Genomic DNA, 20,455 nt, shown 5'->3' with positions numbered 1-20,455 from the left:
TGTCCCGGTTGCCCCTCTTCCAGGCCAGCTCTCTGCTGTGGCCCGGGAGTGCAGTGGAGGATGGCCCAAGTGCTTGGGCCCTGCACCCCATGGGAGACCAGGAGAAGCACCTGGCTCCTGCCTTCGGATCAGTGCAGTGTGCCGGCTGCAGCGCGCCAGCCATGGCGGCCATTGGAGGGTGAACCAACGGCAAAGGAAGACCTTTCTCTCTCTGTCTCTCTTACTGTCCACTCTGCCTGTCAAAAAAAAAAAAAAAAAAAAAAAAAAAAAACATTATTTAAAGCTCTGCAGTTACTCATGGGAAAAAGAATGGGTAACAATGAAGTTCCTCCATGGATCTATTCATTCATTCAATTATTCACTCATTCCTTCAACTATAAATATTGGGTGCTCAACAGAGGCCAGATCTTGAGTCAGGCTCTGACTACACCTTGGTGGCAGGAGGCAGACACAACACTTTCCCACACAAAGCTTACTGTAGTTTCGGATTTGATGGCAACTAATGATGTACATAGGACAAGTCTGAGTAGGAGATAGTATGATATAACAGCGCATAGCAAAAAAAAATCATATCTAGATTGAGGGTCAGAGAAAGTTTTTCCAAAGAGCTGAGATTTGAGGGATGCCCATGAGTCCACCAGTTGAAGGGAAAGCCAAGAAGAGGAAAAGTGCCAGAAAGTGGAAATGGCTCATGGAAAGTCCCTGTGGCTGGAGACAGCATGGTGACAAACAGGGCAAAGCGCCAGAAGGAGAGCCACGTGTGGGCAGGTAAGACTGCCTCAGCTGTGACCCACATTCCAGTCTGGATTTTACTGAGGGTGATGCCATAATCCAAGGCCACAGATCTGTTTGTCCTCCCCACCAGCAGTTTGTTCAACAAGGTACCTAATATGCAATCCTAATATACCTAAGGTTGATAAATACTTGTCAAAGAAAGAAAAGAAAGAAGGAAGGAAAGCAGGGAGAAGGAGAAAGGGTGGGAACCTCAGAGAGTGAAACAAAGCAGAATATAAGATTTGGAGGTGTATAACCTAAGTAAAGCCCTAATCTACTGATGTGGCTCTTCAAACTTTCTCCATAGCTTCCCAGTAATCTCATATTGTTGCCACCATTTTTATAGATGGAGATAATAAACAGCAAATTTCTTAAGATGATACCAGTTGGCCGGCGCTGCAGCTCACTAAGCTAACCCTCCGCTTTGCGGCACTGGCACACCGGGTTCTAGTCCCGGTCGGGGCGCCAGATTCTGTCCCGGTTGCTCTTCTTCCTGTACAGCTCTCTGCTGTGTCCTGGGAGTACAGTGGAGGATGGCCCAAGTGCTTGGGCCCTGCACCCCATGGGAGACCAGGAGAAGCACCTGGCTCCTGCCATCGGATCAGCGAGGTGCGCCGGCCGCAGCGCACCGCCGGAGCGGCCATTGTGGGGTAAACCAATGGAAAAGGAAGACCTTTCTGTCTCTCTCTCTCTCTCACTGTCTAATTCTGCCTGTCAAAAAAAAAAAAAAAAAAAAAAAAAAAAAAAAAGATGATACAAGTCTCATGCTAGTCCTGTCTCTAACATGTTAGCATACATCTATATGAGCACACACACACACACACACACACACACTTATTTCATATATTCTCTCCCCTCCCTCCAGCACCACTGGGAAGCTCTTCACTGTGATTAAGACTTAAAGTAAAATTAAAAATAATGTACCATGCTTCACAGATTCTTAAAATTACTACAAATGTTATTTTTACATTTCAAGTTGCTGGGGAACGGTGTGCCCAGCAGATAGTAGAATTTTTATGGATGCATAAAGTGAGCTGGATAATGAAGTCATTGATTCTTCATTTTCCATATGGCTTTCTGGGCAGTTTGGCTTTGATTGTGTTGGCAGGAATCCTGAGCTGTTGTCACATATGGGGTTTTATTGAAATTTGAAGAGCTGGCGCTTGTTGCAGATCCTTACGTTAAGAGGAAAGGAGTTAATATTATTGACTTCCCCATTCAAAAGAAGATAAAAAAGACAATCCCTGAAGATATACAGTCATACTCTTCCTCCTTTTCCCATGTTGCCAATATGTATTTTACAGAAACGTTACTGGTCAACTTAGTGACACTCCCAAACTCAAACAAAATACTGAAGAAGAAATTTCCGCATTTTACCTAAAATAAATCCTAGTTCCTTTCTGGAATTAAGCTGAGTGCTAGATTCTTGGAATCTAGCTGATTTATGCTTATTTCATTTTTTTTTAAGTTTAGGGTGAGTCCCCCTCCCCAAAATAAAAAAATAAAAATAAAAAACAGTTTCACATTCTTAGCTCAGAATCAATCCAGGATTCACTTACTCTGGTTCGGGTCAAACCTTTACACTGTTTAGAACACCTTTCCTTTCATCTCACAGAGGTCAATGTGTATCTCAGCTGCTCCCACTTGTCCAGAACCTTGACTGCTGTTCTGACTCCACCACTCTCAAAAACAACTCTCTCAGCAGCACTAACGCTTCTTTTTCTAATTCATCATTTCCCAGGCTTCCCAGCCCTTTGCCCAGAAATTCAGCCCAAATTACACACACACCAAAAAATAAATAAATAAATAACTTGCAGCAAGTGTATTTAACTGGGAGAATACTGTTAAAGAAGGAAACGTTTCTTTTCCCCTGTTATCTCATCATTTCACCCCTCTATTTCTCTGAGGTCTCTAGCTTTTGAAAGCTTTTAATATTTACTTTGCATGATTGCTTCCAGTATGAGAAATAGGCTACTATTTTCTAAGCTAGAGAGCCAGGAGAAAGAATAGTCAAGTAATAGACCACTAGGGAGACCACATACGCTCTGGAATTGACTGGAATCTGTCAATCTGGAATTGACTGGTGGTGGTAGAGGTAGAGACAGATAAAAGAAGACACAGAGAAATAATCCCAGGAGTTCGAACTGTTCAGATACCCTCACAATTCCAACCTTCCTCTCAGCTCAAATCTATGGATCCCCACTCCCTAGAGACATAAGACATCAAGAACTAAAGAACTGAATGAGAAGTAAAGGGTAAAAGCTTTTAGTGTACAGTTTCAGGGATATTATGAGTTGCAAAAGTCAACCATGGCCCATGTTTTCATCAGAATTTGCATTTTGAGCTTTTGTCAAACTTCTGTACACTCAACCCAGACATGCTGGAATTTAATTCCAGTTCTACCACTTACAAGATGCATGATTTTTTATTTTGATCTCAATTTTTACATTTACAAAATAGCCATAATATTACTATTTACTTCACAAGGTTATCCTAAAGACCATAGGTATTAACTAATATAAAGAACTGAGATGAGCCAGCGATGTGGCATAGTAGGTTAAGCCTCCACCTGTGGTGCCGGCACCCCATGTGGGCACCAGTTCATGTCCCAGCTGCTCCACTTCTGATTCTGCTCCCTACTGATGGCCTAGGAAAACAGTAAAAGGTGGCCCAAGTGCTTGAGCCCCTGAACCCATGTGGGAGACCTGGAAGAAGCTCCTGGATCCTGGCTTCAGATCAGCTTAGCTCCAGCAACCATTTAGGGAGTGAACCAGTGGATGGAAGACCGACCTCTTTGTGTCTCCCTCATTCTGTAACTTTCCTCTCAAATAAATAAATAAATCTTTAAAAAATAAAAAAAACTGAGAATGTCTTCTGGTATTTTGTGGATCATTTAATTTAAAAAATACACATTTCAGAAATTTTTAAATATATGTAATCAAGTATGCAAATGGTGTTCATCTAAAATACAGTAAAGGCTATCTACTTTTGAGGTTATCACTCTAAAGATTTCATGAAATGATGTATGTGAAATTCTCATCAAAATTCTTGTGCATCAGGCAATCAACAATAGCTATTACTATTACTAATATCATTATTATGATGATTACATGACCACTTTTTTTCCTCATGTCATACCCATCAAGACTATCTTTATTTGCCATCACTATTGCTGTTATACAGCTCTCAAATGATTGACCTAACAGGTGTTCCTTGCCTTGGATCAAAGTTCAATCTCTCTGCTTTCGCTCTGGTCTAGTTTATGAACTGCTATAACTCTACTGGGCCTATTCAACTTACAGAATTTTAGGACTATGGAATTGCTGATCATTAGAAAAATCTTCCATTTATATAGTGTAGTTATATAGAGAAAACCAACAGGCATCCATCACATTTTACCCTATTTCTTAAGAAATCTTGCTATTAAATGCAATTGATGACATTGAGAAGGACCAGAGAGGTAAGGTTTCCAAAATGTCAACCTAGCTATTTGGAAAAAGAATAAAGAAATAAAGTTACTGCTATTGTTATGTTTTAAAATTTAAAAATGCCAAATTAGTTTTGGTTTGGTTTTGCCTTGCTTTGCTTTACTGAAGTAAACATTTGTTTGGGTGGCCATCTTAAAATCTTTTCTAGCACTGACTTTTGTCACAGTATGCAAATGTTGTCTTCCTTTGTGTTTCTCTATATAAACATGTGGAGAATGTGATTTTCCTCATGCACTCTGTCATTTGCATTGCTTTGGGGATTTGATTTGTCTAAAATATACAGCATCCATGAGTCAGAATAAACCCAGACCAAACGATACTGTGCTATTCCCTCTCTACACATGTGATTTCTTTGTATTACTGATTTATCTGTCCGAAAAGAAAACTATGTTATGTTTCTCCTCACAGCCTCTCTAGTATTAAAACAAGAGTAGTCTCATAATTACACTTAGTATACTTCAAAAATCATTATTAAGTAGCTTATTTCTATACTCTGCTTAATGCTGGGAGGGTAAAGGACTGTAATGGCACACTGATGGGACAGAGCAAAGAAGTCCCTGCCCCCATGATGAGCAAAACCAAAGACATGCACACAACTACCTATAATGCAGGCCAGACCACATAAATGCTTAACAACACTTTAAAGCCTTCTGAAAAATAACGCCTTAACTAAATAAAATCACCCCGCATCCAGAGTATGACGGATGCTGTTGTTACTTTATTTCTACTGTCTTCCATCTTCTTTATAGTGTCCTTTGATCCCTTTTCCACATTCTTCTTGTCTGAAAGTAATATTCTTGATACGTTTAATAAGGAGACCCCTTCTTTGTTCCTAGATGCCTTGGCTGCTGATCAACAAAAGCCATTGAAAGGCTTAATCCTCTGAGGTTGGCACCACATCAGTCTGGAAGTAGTTTACATGCAGAGTCCTTTGGCGTAAATACTCATTAGAGGTTCTGTTGGCTCATTTGGTCACCCACATTTTGCAGTGGGTGGCCCAATTGGCATCCTCGTTATTTTATTTTCCGCTCCTGAAAATAATCCAGATGTAGCAACCTGACACTACTTTCTTTGGTACCCGAAATTCATTGTTAATGGAATATCCATAAATTTGTGATACTAGTTAATAAGTGCAGATAAGGAAGGGTAATGGTAATGCTAAAATTTTTGTTGCCAACACACCCTTCGCAATGCAAACTAGTGAAATGCAATTTGATGTCTTCAAGGATAATTTCTCTTGCCTGAAATTTAGAATTGTCTCTTTAGCCTCTCTCTCTCTCTTTCTCTCTCTCTCTCTCTCTCTCTCTCTCTCGCTGGCTCTCACTCTAGAGTCTCATTCTCTCATTCTCTCCCCTCCCCTCCCTCTGCCACACTCATTTTTTCTCCACCCACATCTTTACACAAATGAACAAACCAATTTACAAAACTATATCATCAAGGTTATTCACAAACTAGATTTGTAAACTAGATATTCATTATTTAGTTTCTTGATTCTAGAGGCAGAGAGTGTTTGGAATGTAATCTTTCTAGATGAGGCAATAAAAGTATCAAGAAAAAATATTAACTATTTCTTGACTAGTGATTAAGTACACCTTAACATCTTGTTAAAATACAAGAAGATAAGACCTATCTTATTCTCGCAGAGCTTAAATTACTGCTATAAAGAAGTTGATACTATTCTTCCTTATGATTATTATGAAAAGCATCAGCAAACTGCTTTTAATAACCTCCATCAGATAGGTTATTTAATCATGTAAGGATTAAAATCATAATATACATAAAGTTCTTAGAACTGTAGCTTACATTTTCCTATAGGTATCAATATATAAGAGGCTTTTATATTCTTATCCAATGAATTGGCATTAGTGCTACAAAAACTTTTTTTGTACTTTAGAATTTATAAAACAGAGAATTGACAGAAGAGGTGGTGTTGGAAGATGAGGAAAAGTGACCAGGTACATGGCTCTCCATGTTGTAAAAAAAAAAAAAAAAAGCCTAAAATGTAAGTTAACAAAGGTTAAATAAGAAGCCAAGATTTGAAGAAAAGTTCACCTGACTCAAAATTCACATTCTTTCCATTTCCTGAGTTTTAATCAGACTACTTAACATCATTTTTTTCAAGGCCAGGAAGAGAGTAGGAAGCACCCTGTCATCTCATGCAGTCTTACTGCATCTTGGATTTTAACTGCTGCTAAGATTTAATAACTGTGGTGAAAAAAACAGCAAGGTATTCTCTTGTGTACCATAAATAGGCTACTCCATGGTAAATTATATACTCATGATTTATCCTAGAAGGAGCCCCACATCACTGTTAGACAGTATTGCTGACCATGGCCAAAACCATAAGGGCTTACACGTGTTCAGGATCGGCTCTGCTAAGTGTGCATGTAACACACAACACAGGCAGATGCAGTGCTATTCTCAGCCTCACTACCAACTTACTCAAACTTGTAGCACACGTGTATGGATGCAGTTGCTGTCTTTTCTCATATATCACAGTATGCAGGTGTTTGTTTGTTCAGCCTTGACATTTAACCACAGAAGACCTTTATAAATGGTCAAATTCATAAGAGGACAATTCATAAAACTAGTCACTTCAAATAGTTTACTACCATAAGTCTTAAAAACTCACCCACAAAACTACACATAGAATTTCATTTTTGCATATGTGTTATGGTTACTGATCCACTGAGATATGTTACAAGATGTTTCTCCCAAATAGGATATTATAAAAGTTCTGAAATAAAGTTTTAATGTTATCAAAACAATTGCTAAACAGATAGATATGTCTGTTCTGTTTCATTGTGTTTTCTTTTGCTATCGAGGTAATTTGAAACTCAACATATTCTGAGGCACTCACTAATTTCAACCTAGCATATATAGTTGCATCTTTATGGCATCTACACATATATGTATGTCAATATATACCCCAGACATATATACATATGTACATATATGTGTACATAAATGCACAGGTATGTACATGTCTATCCATTTTTTTTGCTGTACAACAAATAACTTTGTAATTGATAAAGATGGTATTCTAAATAACTGTTACAATAACTGTTGCAACTGTTGAATATTTGTTAGCAAAGTTTATAAATGAAAACACAATTCATTTACTTGGTCCCACTCACAATAATGGGAAACAAAAATGCAGGCTGTATAACAGAAAAGAATTTTTGAAGAATGGTTAACCAGTCTCTGTCACAATTTATCATGTGAGTTGCCTAATACTTGCTGAGGTGTGGTTCCACCAAAGAATTCTTCCAGAAATGTTACATTTTCAGAGACTTCTCTCTGTAATCTTGCTAAGTTTTTCAGAAGTTTTACATTACAATAAAGGTTTTTCCAATTACATTACAGTCATAGGATTTTTCCTTTGGTGAGTTCTCAGTAAACCATTGAGAAACGACTTATGGAATTCTCATTTCTGAGTCTCTTCATGTGAACAGAAGACTCACTCATAGGAGAGCAATTTTTAAACATACATTAAAATGATTTATTTCTTTACGAATTCTCTGATGTCTATTGATGTCTAATTTCTGGCAAAAGGTTTTCAAAAATCAAATTTAAATGTTAAAACTCATTTTTTAGAAATAATTAAACTTCTAAATATTTAATCATGTTATATATTAACATATTATATAACATAATATGACAATGTTATATTTTGTTTATCTATCTGTTTGCAATATCCATAATGTTTATTTAAACACTAAATGAAGCCAATGGAAGACACATGATTTGTCTTTTGCTCAATATTATATTATACATCTACTTCTAGAAGGATAAAAAGTAATAATTCTGTAACAATTTTGTTTGTTTGCTTTGGATACAAGTAAAAAAAACTCAGGGCCAGCGCTGTGGTGGAGTGGGTTAACGTCTTGGCCTGAAGTGCCAGCATCCCATAGGGGCGCCGGTTCTAGTCCCAGCTGTTCCTCTTCCGATCTAGTTCTCTGCTATGGCCTGGGAAAGCAATAGAAAATGGGCCAAGTCCTTGGACCCCTGCACCTGCGTGGGAGACTTGGAAGAAGCTCCTGGCTCCTGGCTTTGGATGGGCACAGCTCCGGCCATTGCAGCCAATTGGGGAGTGAACCAGCGGATGGAAGACCTCTCTCTCTACCTCTCCTCTCTCTGTGTAACTCTGGCTTTCAAATAAATAAATAAATCTTAAAAAAAAAAAAAAAAAAAAAAAAACAAGTAAAAAAAACTCTATTCTGGATTAGTTACTATGATTACATAAAATAGTATATGTTGAATTATTTTTAAATTAGACTTCATATAACATAATTTGTTTATTTATCAATGAACTTATTTAACAGGTGCTATGTGTAAAAGAAGATATATGGACTATGGTATTGTTGCCACCAATAATAATTAGTTGCTATGTGCCAGATTCAGAAGTACATGGAGAATTTATAATAATAAGGATTTATATAATAAGGATTTATAATAAAAAGTCCAAGCCTTCACAAAGTTTATTACCTAATAATACAAGGATTAGATTAAAGCACTATCAACTTTTTATCCTTACTACAATATAAAGAAAGCCATTATCTCCCCCACTCAAAGAGGGCAAATGAGTGTAACAGATTCCATACAGATCAAGATTCCAGCTTTTGAACATGCTGCCAAATTGACAAAGCAACTGGGTAAAAAGAATTTACTCATAATTTTGCCAGGTGGCACATAGAGATGGTCCACAAACTTCAAGTTCTGGACATCACAATGGCGAGAACACATATCTATCTCACAGAAACAATGCCTCACATTTGGTATCTGGGTGATTTCTTAGGCTGGCCATCCTCTGTGATGCAGGGCAGTGGCAGCAGCCACAGCTCCCAATGAACCCTGGTGTTACAGGAGAAATAACTGGCACTCTACAGAGCACTTATTGCAAGCATTTCTTGGATACGGTGTATAACAAATTACATGAGATATTAAGCACTTCATTTAAAAACAAGTTTTGTGTTAGTTTGTGTTAGTTGGAGGCTAATGAGAGTGTTTGAGCATGATTAATATAGACTAGGCAATGAGGTTTGATAGGTTAGGTCCATTAAATTTATTTTGAACTTACCATGGATTTATTGATATGTTACCCCATTGTAAGTTGATAAGAATTTCTAACGGGGCCTTCAAAAGTTATTTAAATTGTTGTCTGCTATTTACTTATCAGAAATAAGCCTATCTGGGGAAAATAGATGGAATTAGACTAAAATAAAATTGTGCCCAAGGAAGACTTGAAGAACTGGTCAATTTGAAGGAGAAAAAAATTTAACAATAAAATTATTCTTATTTCATTTTGACACATTAGGCAAATAAACAGTTCTAGCTTGTAATTAAGAAAATAAAGAAGTTTCTTATGAAATATTAAATTTTATCCAATCTTCAGCCTAAAATAGTAAGAACCAACTACACAAATGAAAACCTTTTCATATCCTATTTAAAGCCTGTATCCTTGTTTGAATTCCTTTGGAAACTCGTGTGAGTATAGGGTCTGAGTACAAATAGGTTTCTCTACTAGCCTTCAAAACACATTATCATATATTTGTTCCCTTTATATTTGAATCTCTCCCTACTTGACCATAATGTCACACTGGTCTATTATTCCTGGAAACCAGGAGCCTCCTTCTCTCCCCAGGATGGACTTTTTCTTTTTTTTTCTTTTTTGTTTTAGATTTATTCATTTGTTTCAAAGGAGGAGCTACAGAGAAAAGAAGAGACACAAGGATCTTCCACTTGCTGGTTCATTTCCCAAATGACTGCAACAGTCAGGACTGGGCTAGGACAAGGCCCAGGAAACAGAAGCTTCATCTGGGTCTCCCACGTGGGTGCAGGAGCCCAAGCACTTGAGCCATCTTCCACTGCTTTCCCAGGCCATTAGCAGGGTGCTAGATTGGAAATGGAGCAGCAAGAAGTCAAATTGGCACTCATATGAGATGTCGCGTCACAGGCGGAGGCTGTATCTGCTACGACACAGTGCCAGCCCTATGATGAGCCTTTTCTAGGGCAATCTTCTAGTACTGCCCTTTGCCTCCCCTGTGGTCCTTGACTATGTGAGAACCCTGCCTACTCTTCAAAGCATGCTATATAAAGCCCATCTTTTGGAGGCTGCTCAAGGATGCTTTGCTTGATCATTTCAGAGAACAGGGATTTTCCCTCTCCCCTGACCCATCTTTGTTTTAGCTTGCTTTATCATTCATTACACTTAGCATGTTGTTTTCAAAGTTCATATCAGGATTTCAAGCCTTATAGACAAGAATTTGTTTATCCATTCAATGGACTGTGAAGGGATATGAATTATTTTCACCTTTGGCTATAGTAAATATTGCTACTAATGAGCATTACTATGTAAATGTCTATAGCAAATCTATTCTTAATGATTAAAATCTGAAAACAAACTCACATGTGTCTCAATAATTAAACAAACTAGTATATTCATACCATGGAGTACTACTTTGTAATAAAAGGGAATGAACTATCGACACACAGCTAATACTGAGTGAGAAAAGCCAATCATGAAAGATTAGATACTGTTTGATTCTAAATATATGACAGTTTTATGATAGAAGTAGGGAAGGAGAAAAGTGAATGTGACTATATAAGGCTATATGAGAGATCCTTGTAGTAATGAAAGTTTTGTCTCTTATATATTTCAATACAATTATGGCAATATATGACAAACCCCTAGTAGCATCATGTTGAATAAGGAAAAGCTGGAAGCATTTCCACTAAAATCCAGAACCAGACAAGGATGGTCACTCTCACCATTAGCATTTAATATAGTTCTTAAAGTTTTATCTAGAGCCATTAGACAAGAAAAGAAATTAAAAGGGATACAACGGGAAAAAAAGAAGTCAAATTATTCCTATTTGCAAATGATATGACCTTATACCTAGTGGAACCAAAAGACTCCATTAAGAGACTATTAGAATTCATAAGGCTGGCGCCATGGCTCACTAGACTAATCCTCCGCCTTGTGGCGCCTGCACACCAGGTTCTAGTCCCGGTCGGGGCGCCGGATTCTGTCCCAGTTGCCCCTCTTCCAGGCCAGCTCTCTGCTGTGGCCAGGGAGTGCAGTGGAGGATGGCCCAAGTGCTTGGGCCCTGCACCCCATGGGAGACCAGGAAAAGCACCTGGCTCCTGGCTCCTGCCATCGGATCAGCGCGGGGCGCTGGCCGCAGCGCGCCGGCCGTGGCTGCCATTGGAGGGTGAACCAATGGCAAAGGAAGACCTTTCTCTCTGTCTCTCTCTCACTGTCCACTCTGCCTGTCAAAAAAATTAAATTAAATTAAATTTAAAAAAAACTCATAAAAGAGTTTTGCAAAGTTACAGGATATAAAATCAATACACAAAAATCAATAGCCTTTGTATACACAAACAATGCCATGCCTGTAAGATCAGTCCCACTCACAATAGCTACAAAACATTTTTATACGTTGGGATAAATTTAACCAAGGATATGAAAGATGTCTAGGATGAAAATTATAAAACATTAAATAAACAGTAGGATATACAACAAATGTCATGAGTCAAAATGTTCATACTAAAAGCAATTTTCAGATTCAATGTAATACCAATCAAAATACTGAACACATTCTTCTTGATCTGGAAAAAAAAATGACCATAAAATTCAAATGGAAACACAAGAGACCCCAAATAGCTAAACCAATCCTTAACAATAAAAATAAAGCTGGAAACATCACAATAACAGTTTTCAAGACATATTACAGGCTGGTTATAATCAAAACAGCCTGGTACTGGCAGAAGAATAGACATGTCGAGCAACCAAACAGATTATAGACCCCAGAAACTAATCCACGCATCTACAACCAACTAATCTTTGACAAATGAACTAAAATCACTCCATGGAAAAAGCACAACCTCTTCAACAAATGATGTTGGGAAAATTGGATCTCTGCATGAAGAAGTATGAAACCTAAACCCCTATCCTACACCCTATACAGAAGTCAACTCACATTGGATCAGGGATATAAATCACAAAGGATCAGGGGTATAAATCTAAGACCTGAAACCATCAAATTACTAGAGAAAAACACAGGGGAAACATAGCAAGAAGTTGACATAGGCAAAAACTTCTTAGAAAATACCCCAGAAGCATAGGCAACAAAGGCAAAAATAGACAAATGGGATTACATCAAGCTAAGAGGCTTTATCACAGTAAAGAAAACACTTAGTAAGAAGGCAACTGAGATAATGGGGAAAATATTTTCAAACTGTACATCTCATAAAGTATTAATTTCCAGGATGTATAAAGAGCTCAAGAAATTCAACAACAACAAAGTGAAAAATCCAGTTTAGAAATGTGCTAAATTCAATGAATAAGAATTTTTCAAAGAATGAGGTACAAATGGCCAATAGACATCTGAAAAGATGCTCAAGATAACTAGCCATTGGAGAAATGCAAATAAGAACCACAATGAGGTTTCACCTCACCCAATTAGAATAGTTAGTATCCACAAATAAAATAACAACTGTTGGTGAGAATGTGGAGAAAAAGGTACCCTAATTACACTGTTAGTGGGAATTTTAAATTATGCTCTTAAATCTGTGCATATGGAATTTGTTCCCCTTACATAAATAAAAAATCAATAATAAAAGGAAATGTTGTCTTTTGACTGCATCAACACTGATATCCTAGTTGTGATATTGTATTGCAGTTTTGCTAGATGTTATCACTGGGAGAAACTGGTTAAAGCATACATAAAATCTCTATATATTATTTATTACTAATACATGTGAATCTACAAGTATCTCAAAACATTTAACAAAACAGAAGGAAGGGAGGCAGGGAAGGAGAGAAGGAGGGAAAGATGGAGAAAGGTAAGGAAGGAAAGGAGGGAGGGAGAGAGGGAATGAGGGAGGGAGAAAGGGAATGAGAGAGGGAGGGAGGGAATGAGGGAGGGAGGGAGGGAGGATGGGAGGGAGGAAGGAAGGAAGATAGGAAGATAATCAGGAAACTAGATCCCAGGAAGTCAAGCCTTCTCTGCATCACCAACTAATGGTGTCAGACAATTATGTGAACCCTAAGTCATTTCTAGAATGGAAAGTGTGGTGACTGAGTCACTTGAATACCTACTACAGTGTACTGTGCATAGTATAATTATAAAATGGCACAATTTTTAATTTCCTTTGACTCATATTTATTTAGAGAATTCCCTGAAAAGTTTTGGCAGGCACTACCAGTATATCTTGACACCAAATGGCCACCATCAGTGCACTCCAAGTTTCTTTTACTTGAGACATGTTATAGAAGCAAAGGGCACATTCTGCCTTCTTTTCATATTGTATAAATATTTCGCCTGTTACTAAAGATTTCCAAGAAAGGAAATAATTTTGAGTCTTACTTTAATTGTTTGAGGCTTTGCTTTGACAGGGCTAATTGTTCAGTTTTAATGAAAGACATTGCCTTTTGTGAAGTGAAAGCAGAAGTTTTTTTTTTTTTTAAATACAAAGTTGGTCCCTTTTAAGTTCTTGGAGTTGTCACACAGTCCATAGGCCATTTCAGATCAAGTGCTAAATAAATCCTCTCTTTAAAAAGTTATAAATCTCAATGTAGACTGACAATCTTAGTGTGGAATAGCCATTTACCACAGAATGTATTCCTCTATAAACTAATAGTTCAGGATTTTCTGTTCACACATAACTGTATGAGTTGTTCTCACACACAAATCCCATCATCAATGAACTCATGTCAGAAGTCTACAGCCTCCTTAATTTGAAACAGCTGGCACATTCTAAATATGGAGCATTCAGGCTTTTAAAAACATCATTAGGAATCAGAATCCTTAAACGTTCCTTATTATTCTCTCTGTAGGAGGATTCATATCACATAGTTGTTTGCTCTCACCCTATTGTTCCCAGACTGTCTTGCATAAAATGTCAACAGGAGGATATTTCATTCATACTCTAAAATTACATCCTTTATCCCACAATTAGCCACAATCATGACCACATACGACTATGATTTACCATAACCAAAATAGATGGTGTGAGATTTATTGTTGGCTTATATGTGAAACAGCAAAGGCAGATTTTTGGATGTTAACTATTTTGCATGTTAACTATTTGAGACAGCATCACTATTCATTTTATTTTCCATATATCTCTCCCCAGTTAGATAACAAATGTTAAAATGACCTGCTAGTAAACTTTCCAGTGAAATCAAAATTCTGTTCAGAATATATTATATATGTTATACATATATTTAATATTAAATATGCATATAACTTTAAAATTATCTTTATTGATACTTTCTACATACAATGTGTGTGCCTTTGGCAGTGACATCATTTGAATGACTGAAAGTCTGCAGTCTCTAAAACACTTCTGTTTCTTTTGCTTATCCGGTTCCCATGTCCCCTTCCTGTGTTCCATCAATCAGATATTTTAGAACCAGGACTCCATCACTGACTACATTTGATGGTGCTGTCAATCAGGGCACTCTGCCTTTGGCTGCCCTCCCTTGACCAAGGAAGGGCATGCAAGAAACTTACTCATATTCTTTCTGGGAAATTTGCTTCTTGAGTAGAGAGGCATAGCCATGCAATACAATTGGCTCTTTAATTCTAATTGTAGCACCCTAATAACACCTGTAAGCTCCTTGGAGCTCTATGGGTACGTGTCCTCTGAGCCCCACTTCAGTCCTTCATTTGATGCCTTCAGTTACCTCATACCCTTACAATAGATTTTCTTTAAAAATAATAGTTGCTTAAGGGCTGTTTTCTGTTGCATGCACCTGAAAATCCTGACATACTATCTATCCTCTTCTTGCAAAGAAGGAAATTGAGGCATAGAGAAGTGAAAGAACAGGTCCACACTGGGCACTTAGCATGGCTGAACTCAGGTCAGCCTGATTCCGAGCTCTGCTTTTATACCCTCTACTTTCAGTTTCAGAAGATATAAGATGAGAGGATGTCTAGATGGTCACACAGTTATATCAGATCACACCAAAAAATAAAATGGATATAGGAGGAAGCATTCTTTGCTTTTCACTTTTCATCAGTCACTATTTATTGTGCACCCAGAGAATTCTTTGCACTAAATAAGGAGTACAAAACCATGACCAATTTTTCAGTTACTCTGGAAGTTCCTGTTGCTTGCCTTTTACTATTTAATGGCACACAGCTGTACATAATTCCAGACTTAACATGGGTTCAAATACAGGGCCTATCTGCATTTTAAAAATATTTTTATTTCACACCCATTTAGCAAGAGAGGATATGTGAAGTCAAGTGCAAGTGCTAACATGTGTATAAATATCATTTTAAAACTCCCATGAAGAACTGCATTAGTAAATCAGAGTCAAATGCAGGAGAAACAAATTCTACATTGAAAATAAAAATTGGTGGTAGCACTGTGAAGTCTTCAATTCCAAAGTCAAAGACCTGGGTCCCATTTATAAATGGTTACAATTTTCATCATTGAATCCATGTTTTCATCCCTTCCCAGTGCCCTAAAAGGGAAAGGAGATCGCCTAGTGATTCACATGGCTCTGGGATTGGAACTGACAGCTGAATACAGGATGCCCAAATGGGTTGATTGATTTCAATAACTTTCTGCCTCTTCTTTCTGCAAAGCCATCCCTAGAGGCAAAACTTTTCATAGACATACTGTGAGATCTGGTCTTTTCTAGGTGTCTTTAGAAGTTGTTACCTCTAGGGTCATGGAATAGGTAGAATGAGACCTGAGGGTGAGAGACAGTGTAGTATAGACCACCTCCATCTAGAGGAGACTTTTAAAATCAGTATCTAGTAAAATCAGTAACTTTTACCCATAAATTGTATTTAAAATGCCTTAGAGAAAGGAATATTTATTGCTTGGTATGCTGGAATGATCCTAGATTACAAAGGCAAGCAAACTTGGTCTTGATTTTGGTCTCCATATCTACCAGTCCTGTGACTTGAGCAAATAATTTTTTTCACACCTTGGTTTCTTGGTTTGTGATATGAGGGTATCTCAAAGTATTCTTGTCTCTTGGGAATATTGGAGGAATTGAATTAATATATCCAAAAAATGTCTGTCATGTGGTAGCTACTTAGCAATATCAATATTTTGTTACACTGGGAAATATTTTTGAGAATTATTCCACAAAATACTACAAAATTCTATGAATCACTGAGGAAATGGTATTAGAAGCCAACTATTAGCTATTGCCTCACTAATGACACCCACTGAATATATCTTCTGCAAAAAAACCTGATTCTCAGCTCTTTAAAAATAAAATGATAATTTGCTCACAAGGAATAAAGTGAAAAAGTCACAGAAGGGTGTTATTTGTTTGTTTGCTTGTTTGTTTGATGGTATCCGAATCAGGTTCCAGAAGGAAGTGAAAAGCATATTCCAGTTGTTTGAGGATGGTGTGATAAAGGGACCACTAGCAGTAGTTGGGTCAACTTTACAGCAGAACTTTCCAATAGCAGAGCCATAAAGTCATTTAAAATTGCCTAGTAAGCACGTTAAAAAAGTTAAAAGAAGCAGGTAAAATAAATCTTAATAATATATTTATTTTAACCCAACATATCCAAATTTTATATTAACATATTAAAAGTGCATCTGATTATGTATTAACAAAATTTTATATTAACATGTTAATTATATAGTAACATATATGTATATATATTTCATGTTAATATAAAATTGTGGATAAGACCACACACGTGGTCTTACTAAGATGTTTTCCTTTCAGTATTGTCTTTGAAATCTAATGTGTTTTACAGTACAGATTATATCTGTTCAAATAATAAATCTTCAAGTAAAATATAGCCCTATCAAATAATAAAGTTGTGTTTAATGGTAAATATTTGACAGTATTTTTGTTTTTAAGCTTAAATGCTAATTAATTTTAACTAAATAAGAAACAAAATTCAGCTTCTCAGTCACACCACTGTGGTGGTCACACCATCAACTGGACAATAGCTACATGTTGCTAGTGGCTGTCGTATTGGACGATACAGGGTTACAGAAACAAAACAAGTGGCATACACTAATTTGAGATCAGCAGGCAGGGAACCATGATCCCCTATGAGTGTAAAGGATGAAGGTGAGTGGTTATGGAAACCTGAAGAAAGTTAACGGTATAGGGAGAGCTCATGCCATGTACCTTCAATTGAAATACACAGTCAAACTAGGTAGCCAAGTACAGCTGGAACCAAAAAAATAAATATCTTGGAACTTACTTCTCCTGTGGCATGCTGGTAATCCAAATTTTGGAGGGGAGAAATACCTGATTTGTAGTATTTGCTCATTTCCATGGTTGAAATTCTCCTAGTGTGACTGATTATAATCTAGTAAGTTGATGACATTGAAAATATACCTGAGGAATTAGCACTCTCCAATATAGCTCTCTCATCACGGCATCTTCTGCTTATACTCCTGTTGGTCAAAATAAACTGGGCACCAAGAAAGTCCCTGATGCATTTCCTACACGTCCATCTCCCGTGGCACCAAACAGAAAGGAGAAAGAAAGAGCAAGTAGAAAAAAATATTCAAAGCTCAAATTAAAACTTCTCTTTAAACTTCTCTTTTTTGCCTTTCCTTCTGTACAATTAGAAGAAAATGACAGTCATAAGAAAGCTTAAACCTATAGCTACTATTTAAGGTGGAAAGTTAAAGACAGCAGGCCTGAGACGTTTATTTCTTAGTTGAAGAAGTTTTATTCTGGGAACATACCCATAGATTGAGAATAGAAACAATTCCTTTCAGATATCTTTTGTGAATAGAATTTTAGCAATTATTGAAATGTTACATTTTAATAGAAAATGATGACTATTTATATTAATTGTGCAATTAATTATTCTGTGTATTGACAAAGTTGATGTATTATATGGATGAAATTCTGTTCATTATTTCGGCCTCCGTATTAGGAATCACCCAGGAATGCACACCTGCATTCTTCATCAGCTGTCTTCTCCCTCCACCCAGTAATCCTTCAGATGCCTCCATTTAGCTCTATCACAATGAAGTAGGAACCCAGGTGTTCACCACACTGTCCTCAATACTCTTTGCCTGCACTGTAATCACTTGCTTGCGCTCTTTCCAGATTCATCATGTGGCACCAACTCAATCCTTCTAAGACCACTTTGTATGTCACCCCTCTACTCAAGGACTTCCAAGGACTCTTTTTCTTACTAATGTGAGTCCAAACTCCTGGTCCCACCTTTAGAGAACATCATAATTTAAATGTAATTTACATTTCTATTAGCACAGCCATTCAATTGGATGAAGTTAATGATACCTTCTGAACACAGTTCCAATTTGGCACAGTGCTTTTGTTTCATGCTGACTCATTTTGATCTGGCCTCACACACACACACACACACACACACACACGCATGTACCCACACACATTCATGACCACAGACACACACACACACACATGTATATAGGCCAGAATTCCAGTTTTCCTTAACTGTATTTTGCCAAATCCCACAAACCACTGATACTCAATCTCAAACTTTCTAAATCCTTAATAGCCATTCTGCCTATGTCACCCACCAGCTTTGAGTATGTGACAGTTAATTCTGTGACTCCTTTTGCCATTTGGTTGTTCTCATGGCCTCCTTTCCATCCCTCCACTTTGTTTCCATGCTAACATTAAGCTCTAAAAGACCCCATTCATCCTGAAAGTGATCAGATTTTTTTTTAAAAATTATTTATACAAAGGGAACAAATTTCATGTACTTCAAACATACACTTTTAAGAGCACAATGATGCTTCCCACACTACCCTACCTCTTGCACTCAGTCCCACCCTCCCTCCTCTTGGCTATCAGATTTTGAATGAAAGTCACTTGCTGAGATTTTTCTCAAAGTTCTGGGATAAGCAGGGAGCCAGGAAAACCCAACAATTTTTAAAAGCAAATGTAATAAGATCATCTCCACCTGAACATGTTTGTTCTATAATTAGCAGTTACATGTAAGAACTATACTCCCCTAAGTCCTGGAATCACCATGTTCTTAGAGGAAAGATTTTTATCTGGATGTAGCAGAAATGCTAAAGTTTTGGGTTTATTAAGTGCCAACCTGTAGTGAAGTGCCAAATTTCTTCCATATTTATTTCTGCACTTGTCAACAGTTTTCTTATTTTTCTGTTTTGTTTTGTTTTGTTTTTTAAAGATTGATTTATGATGCTGGTGCTGTGGTATAGAAGGCTAAGCCTCCACCTGTGGTGCCAGCTTCCCATATGGGCACTGGCTCATGTCCCAGCTACTCCTCTTCTGATGTAGCTCTTTGCTAATGGCCTGGGAAAGCAGTGGAAGACAACCCAAGTGCTTGGGCCCCTGCACCCACAAGGGAGACCTGGAAGTAGCCTCTGGCTCCAGGCTTTGGATAGGCATAGCTTCATCCATTGCGGCCATTTGGGAAGTAAACCAGCAGGTGGAAGACCTTTCTATCTGTCTCTCACTCTCTCTGTTTGTAACTCTCTACCTCTCAAATAAATTAATTAATTTTAAAAATTGATTGATTGATTTGAAAGAGAGAGAGAGGGACAGAGGAGAGATAGAGAGATTTTCCCTCCACCAGTTCATTCCCCAAATGGCCACAACTGCCAGGGTTTGGCCAGGTCGAAGCCAGGAAATGGGAGGTTTCTCCAGGTCTCCCAATTGGGTACAGGTGCCCAAGAACTTGGGCCATCCCCCACTGCTTTCCCAGGCACTTTAGCAGGGTGCTGGCTCGGGAGCAGAGTAGCTAAGACTTGAACCTGTGCCCATATGGATGCCAGCACTGCAGATGGAGGCTTAACCCACTGCACCACAGTGCCAGTCTCCAGATGTTTTCTGATTGGAGCTTGGGATGAACCTTTGCTTACCTGAGTCCAGCAGCTTTAATTTGGACTGCAGAATTGCTAGAATCACACTCTTCTCTACCTGTTGTCTCCTCCCCACTTACCAGTCATTTAAGTTTTGCTTCTAGATTCAAGCTATTGTGGAAAGTCTGGAGCAGCCATTCGTATTTTCTGCTCTGTGAGATGTTAATAGGCATTAGTGAAGATAAGCGGTGTATATTAAAATCAATGTGAGATATGCTGGCTTCAACAAAACAAGTTTCTTTGCTGCCAGAACTACTCAGAGCCTTTAGTAAGCTATTATGAAATGTGAATCATTAAAAGAAAAAAGATTATGTGGCAGATAGCACTTCATACACATATTGGAAAAGAGAAATCTTCCT

The 20,455-nt window shown here is 37.7% G+C and overlaps 1 protein-coding gene and 1 non-coding gene across 2 annotated transcripts in view; one reads left to right on the top strand and one right to left on the bottom strand.

Moving 5' to 3' along the window:
* DKK2 (dickkopf WNT signaling pathway inhibitor 2) overlaps window positions 1-20,455 on the bottom strand; it is a 114,916-nt gene that overhangs the window by 47,797 nt on the left and 46,664 nt on the right. The gene's annotated exons all lie outside the window — the stretch shown is intronic.
* On the top strand, window positions 13,551-13,666 carry LOC127483380 (U5 spliceosomal RNA). Its single transcript, XR_007909553.1, has one exon. It is a non-coding gene; the product is annotated as a U5 spliceosomal RNA (small nuclear RNA).

This window comes from Oryctolagus cuniculus, chromosome 8 (genome assembly GCF_964237555.1).
Source record: "Oryctolagus cuniculus chromosome 8, mOryCun1.1, whole genome shotgun sequence".
Classification (NCBI taxonomy): domain Eukaryota; kingdom Metazoa; phylum Chordata; class Mammalia; order Lagomorpha; family Leporidae; genus Oryctolagus; species Oryctolagus cuniculus.
Note: the sequence above shows the minus strand (reverse complement) of the source record. Positions and strands in the feature narration are given on the sequence as shown.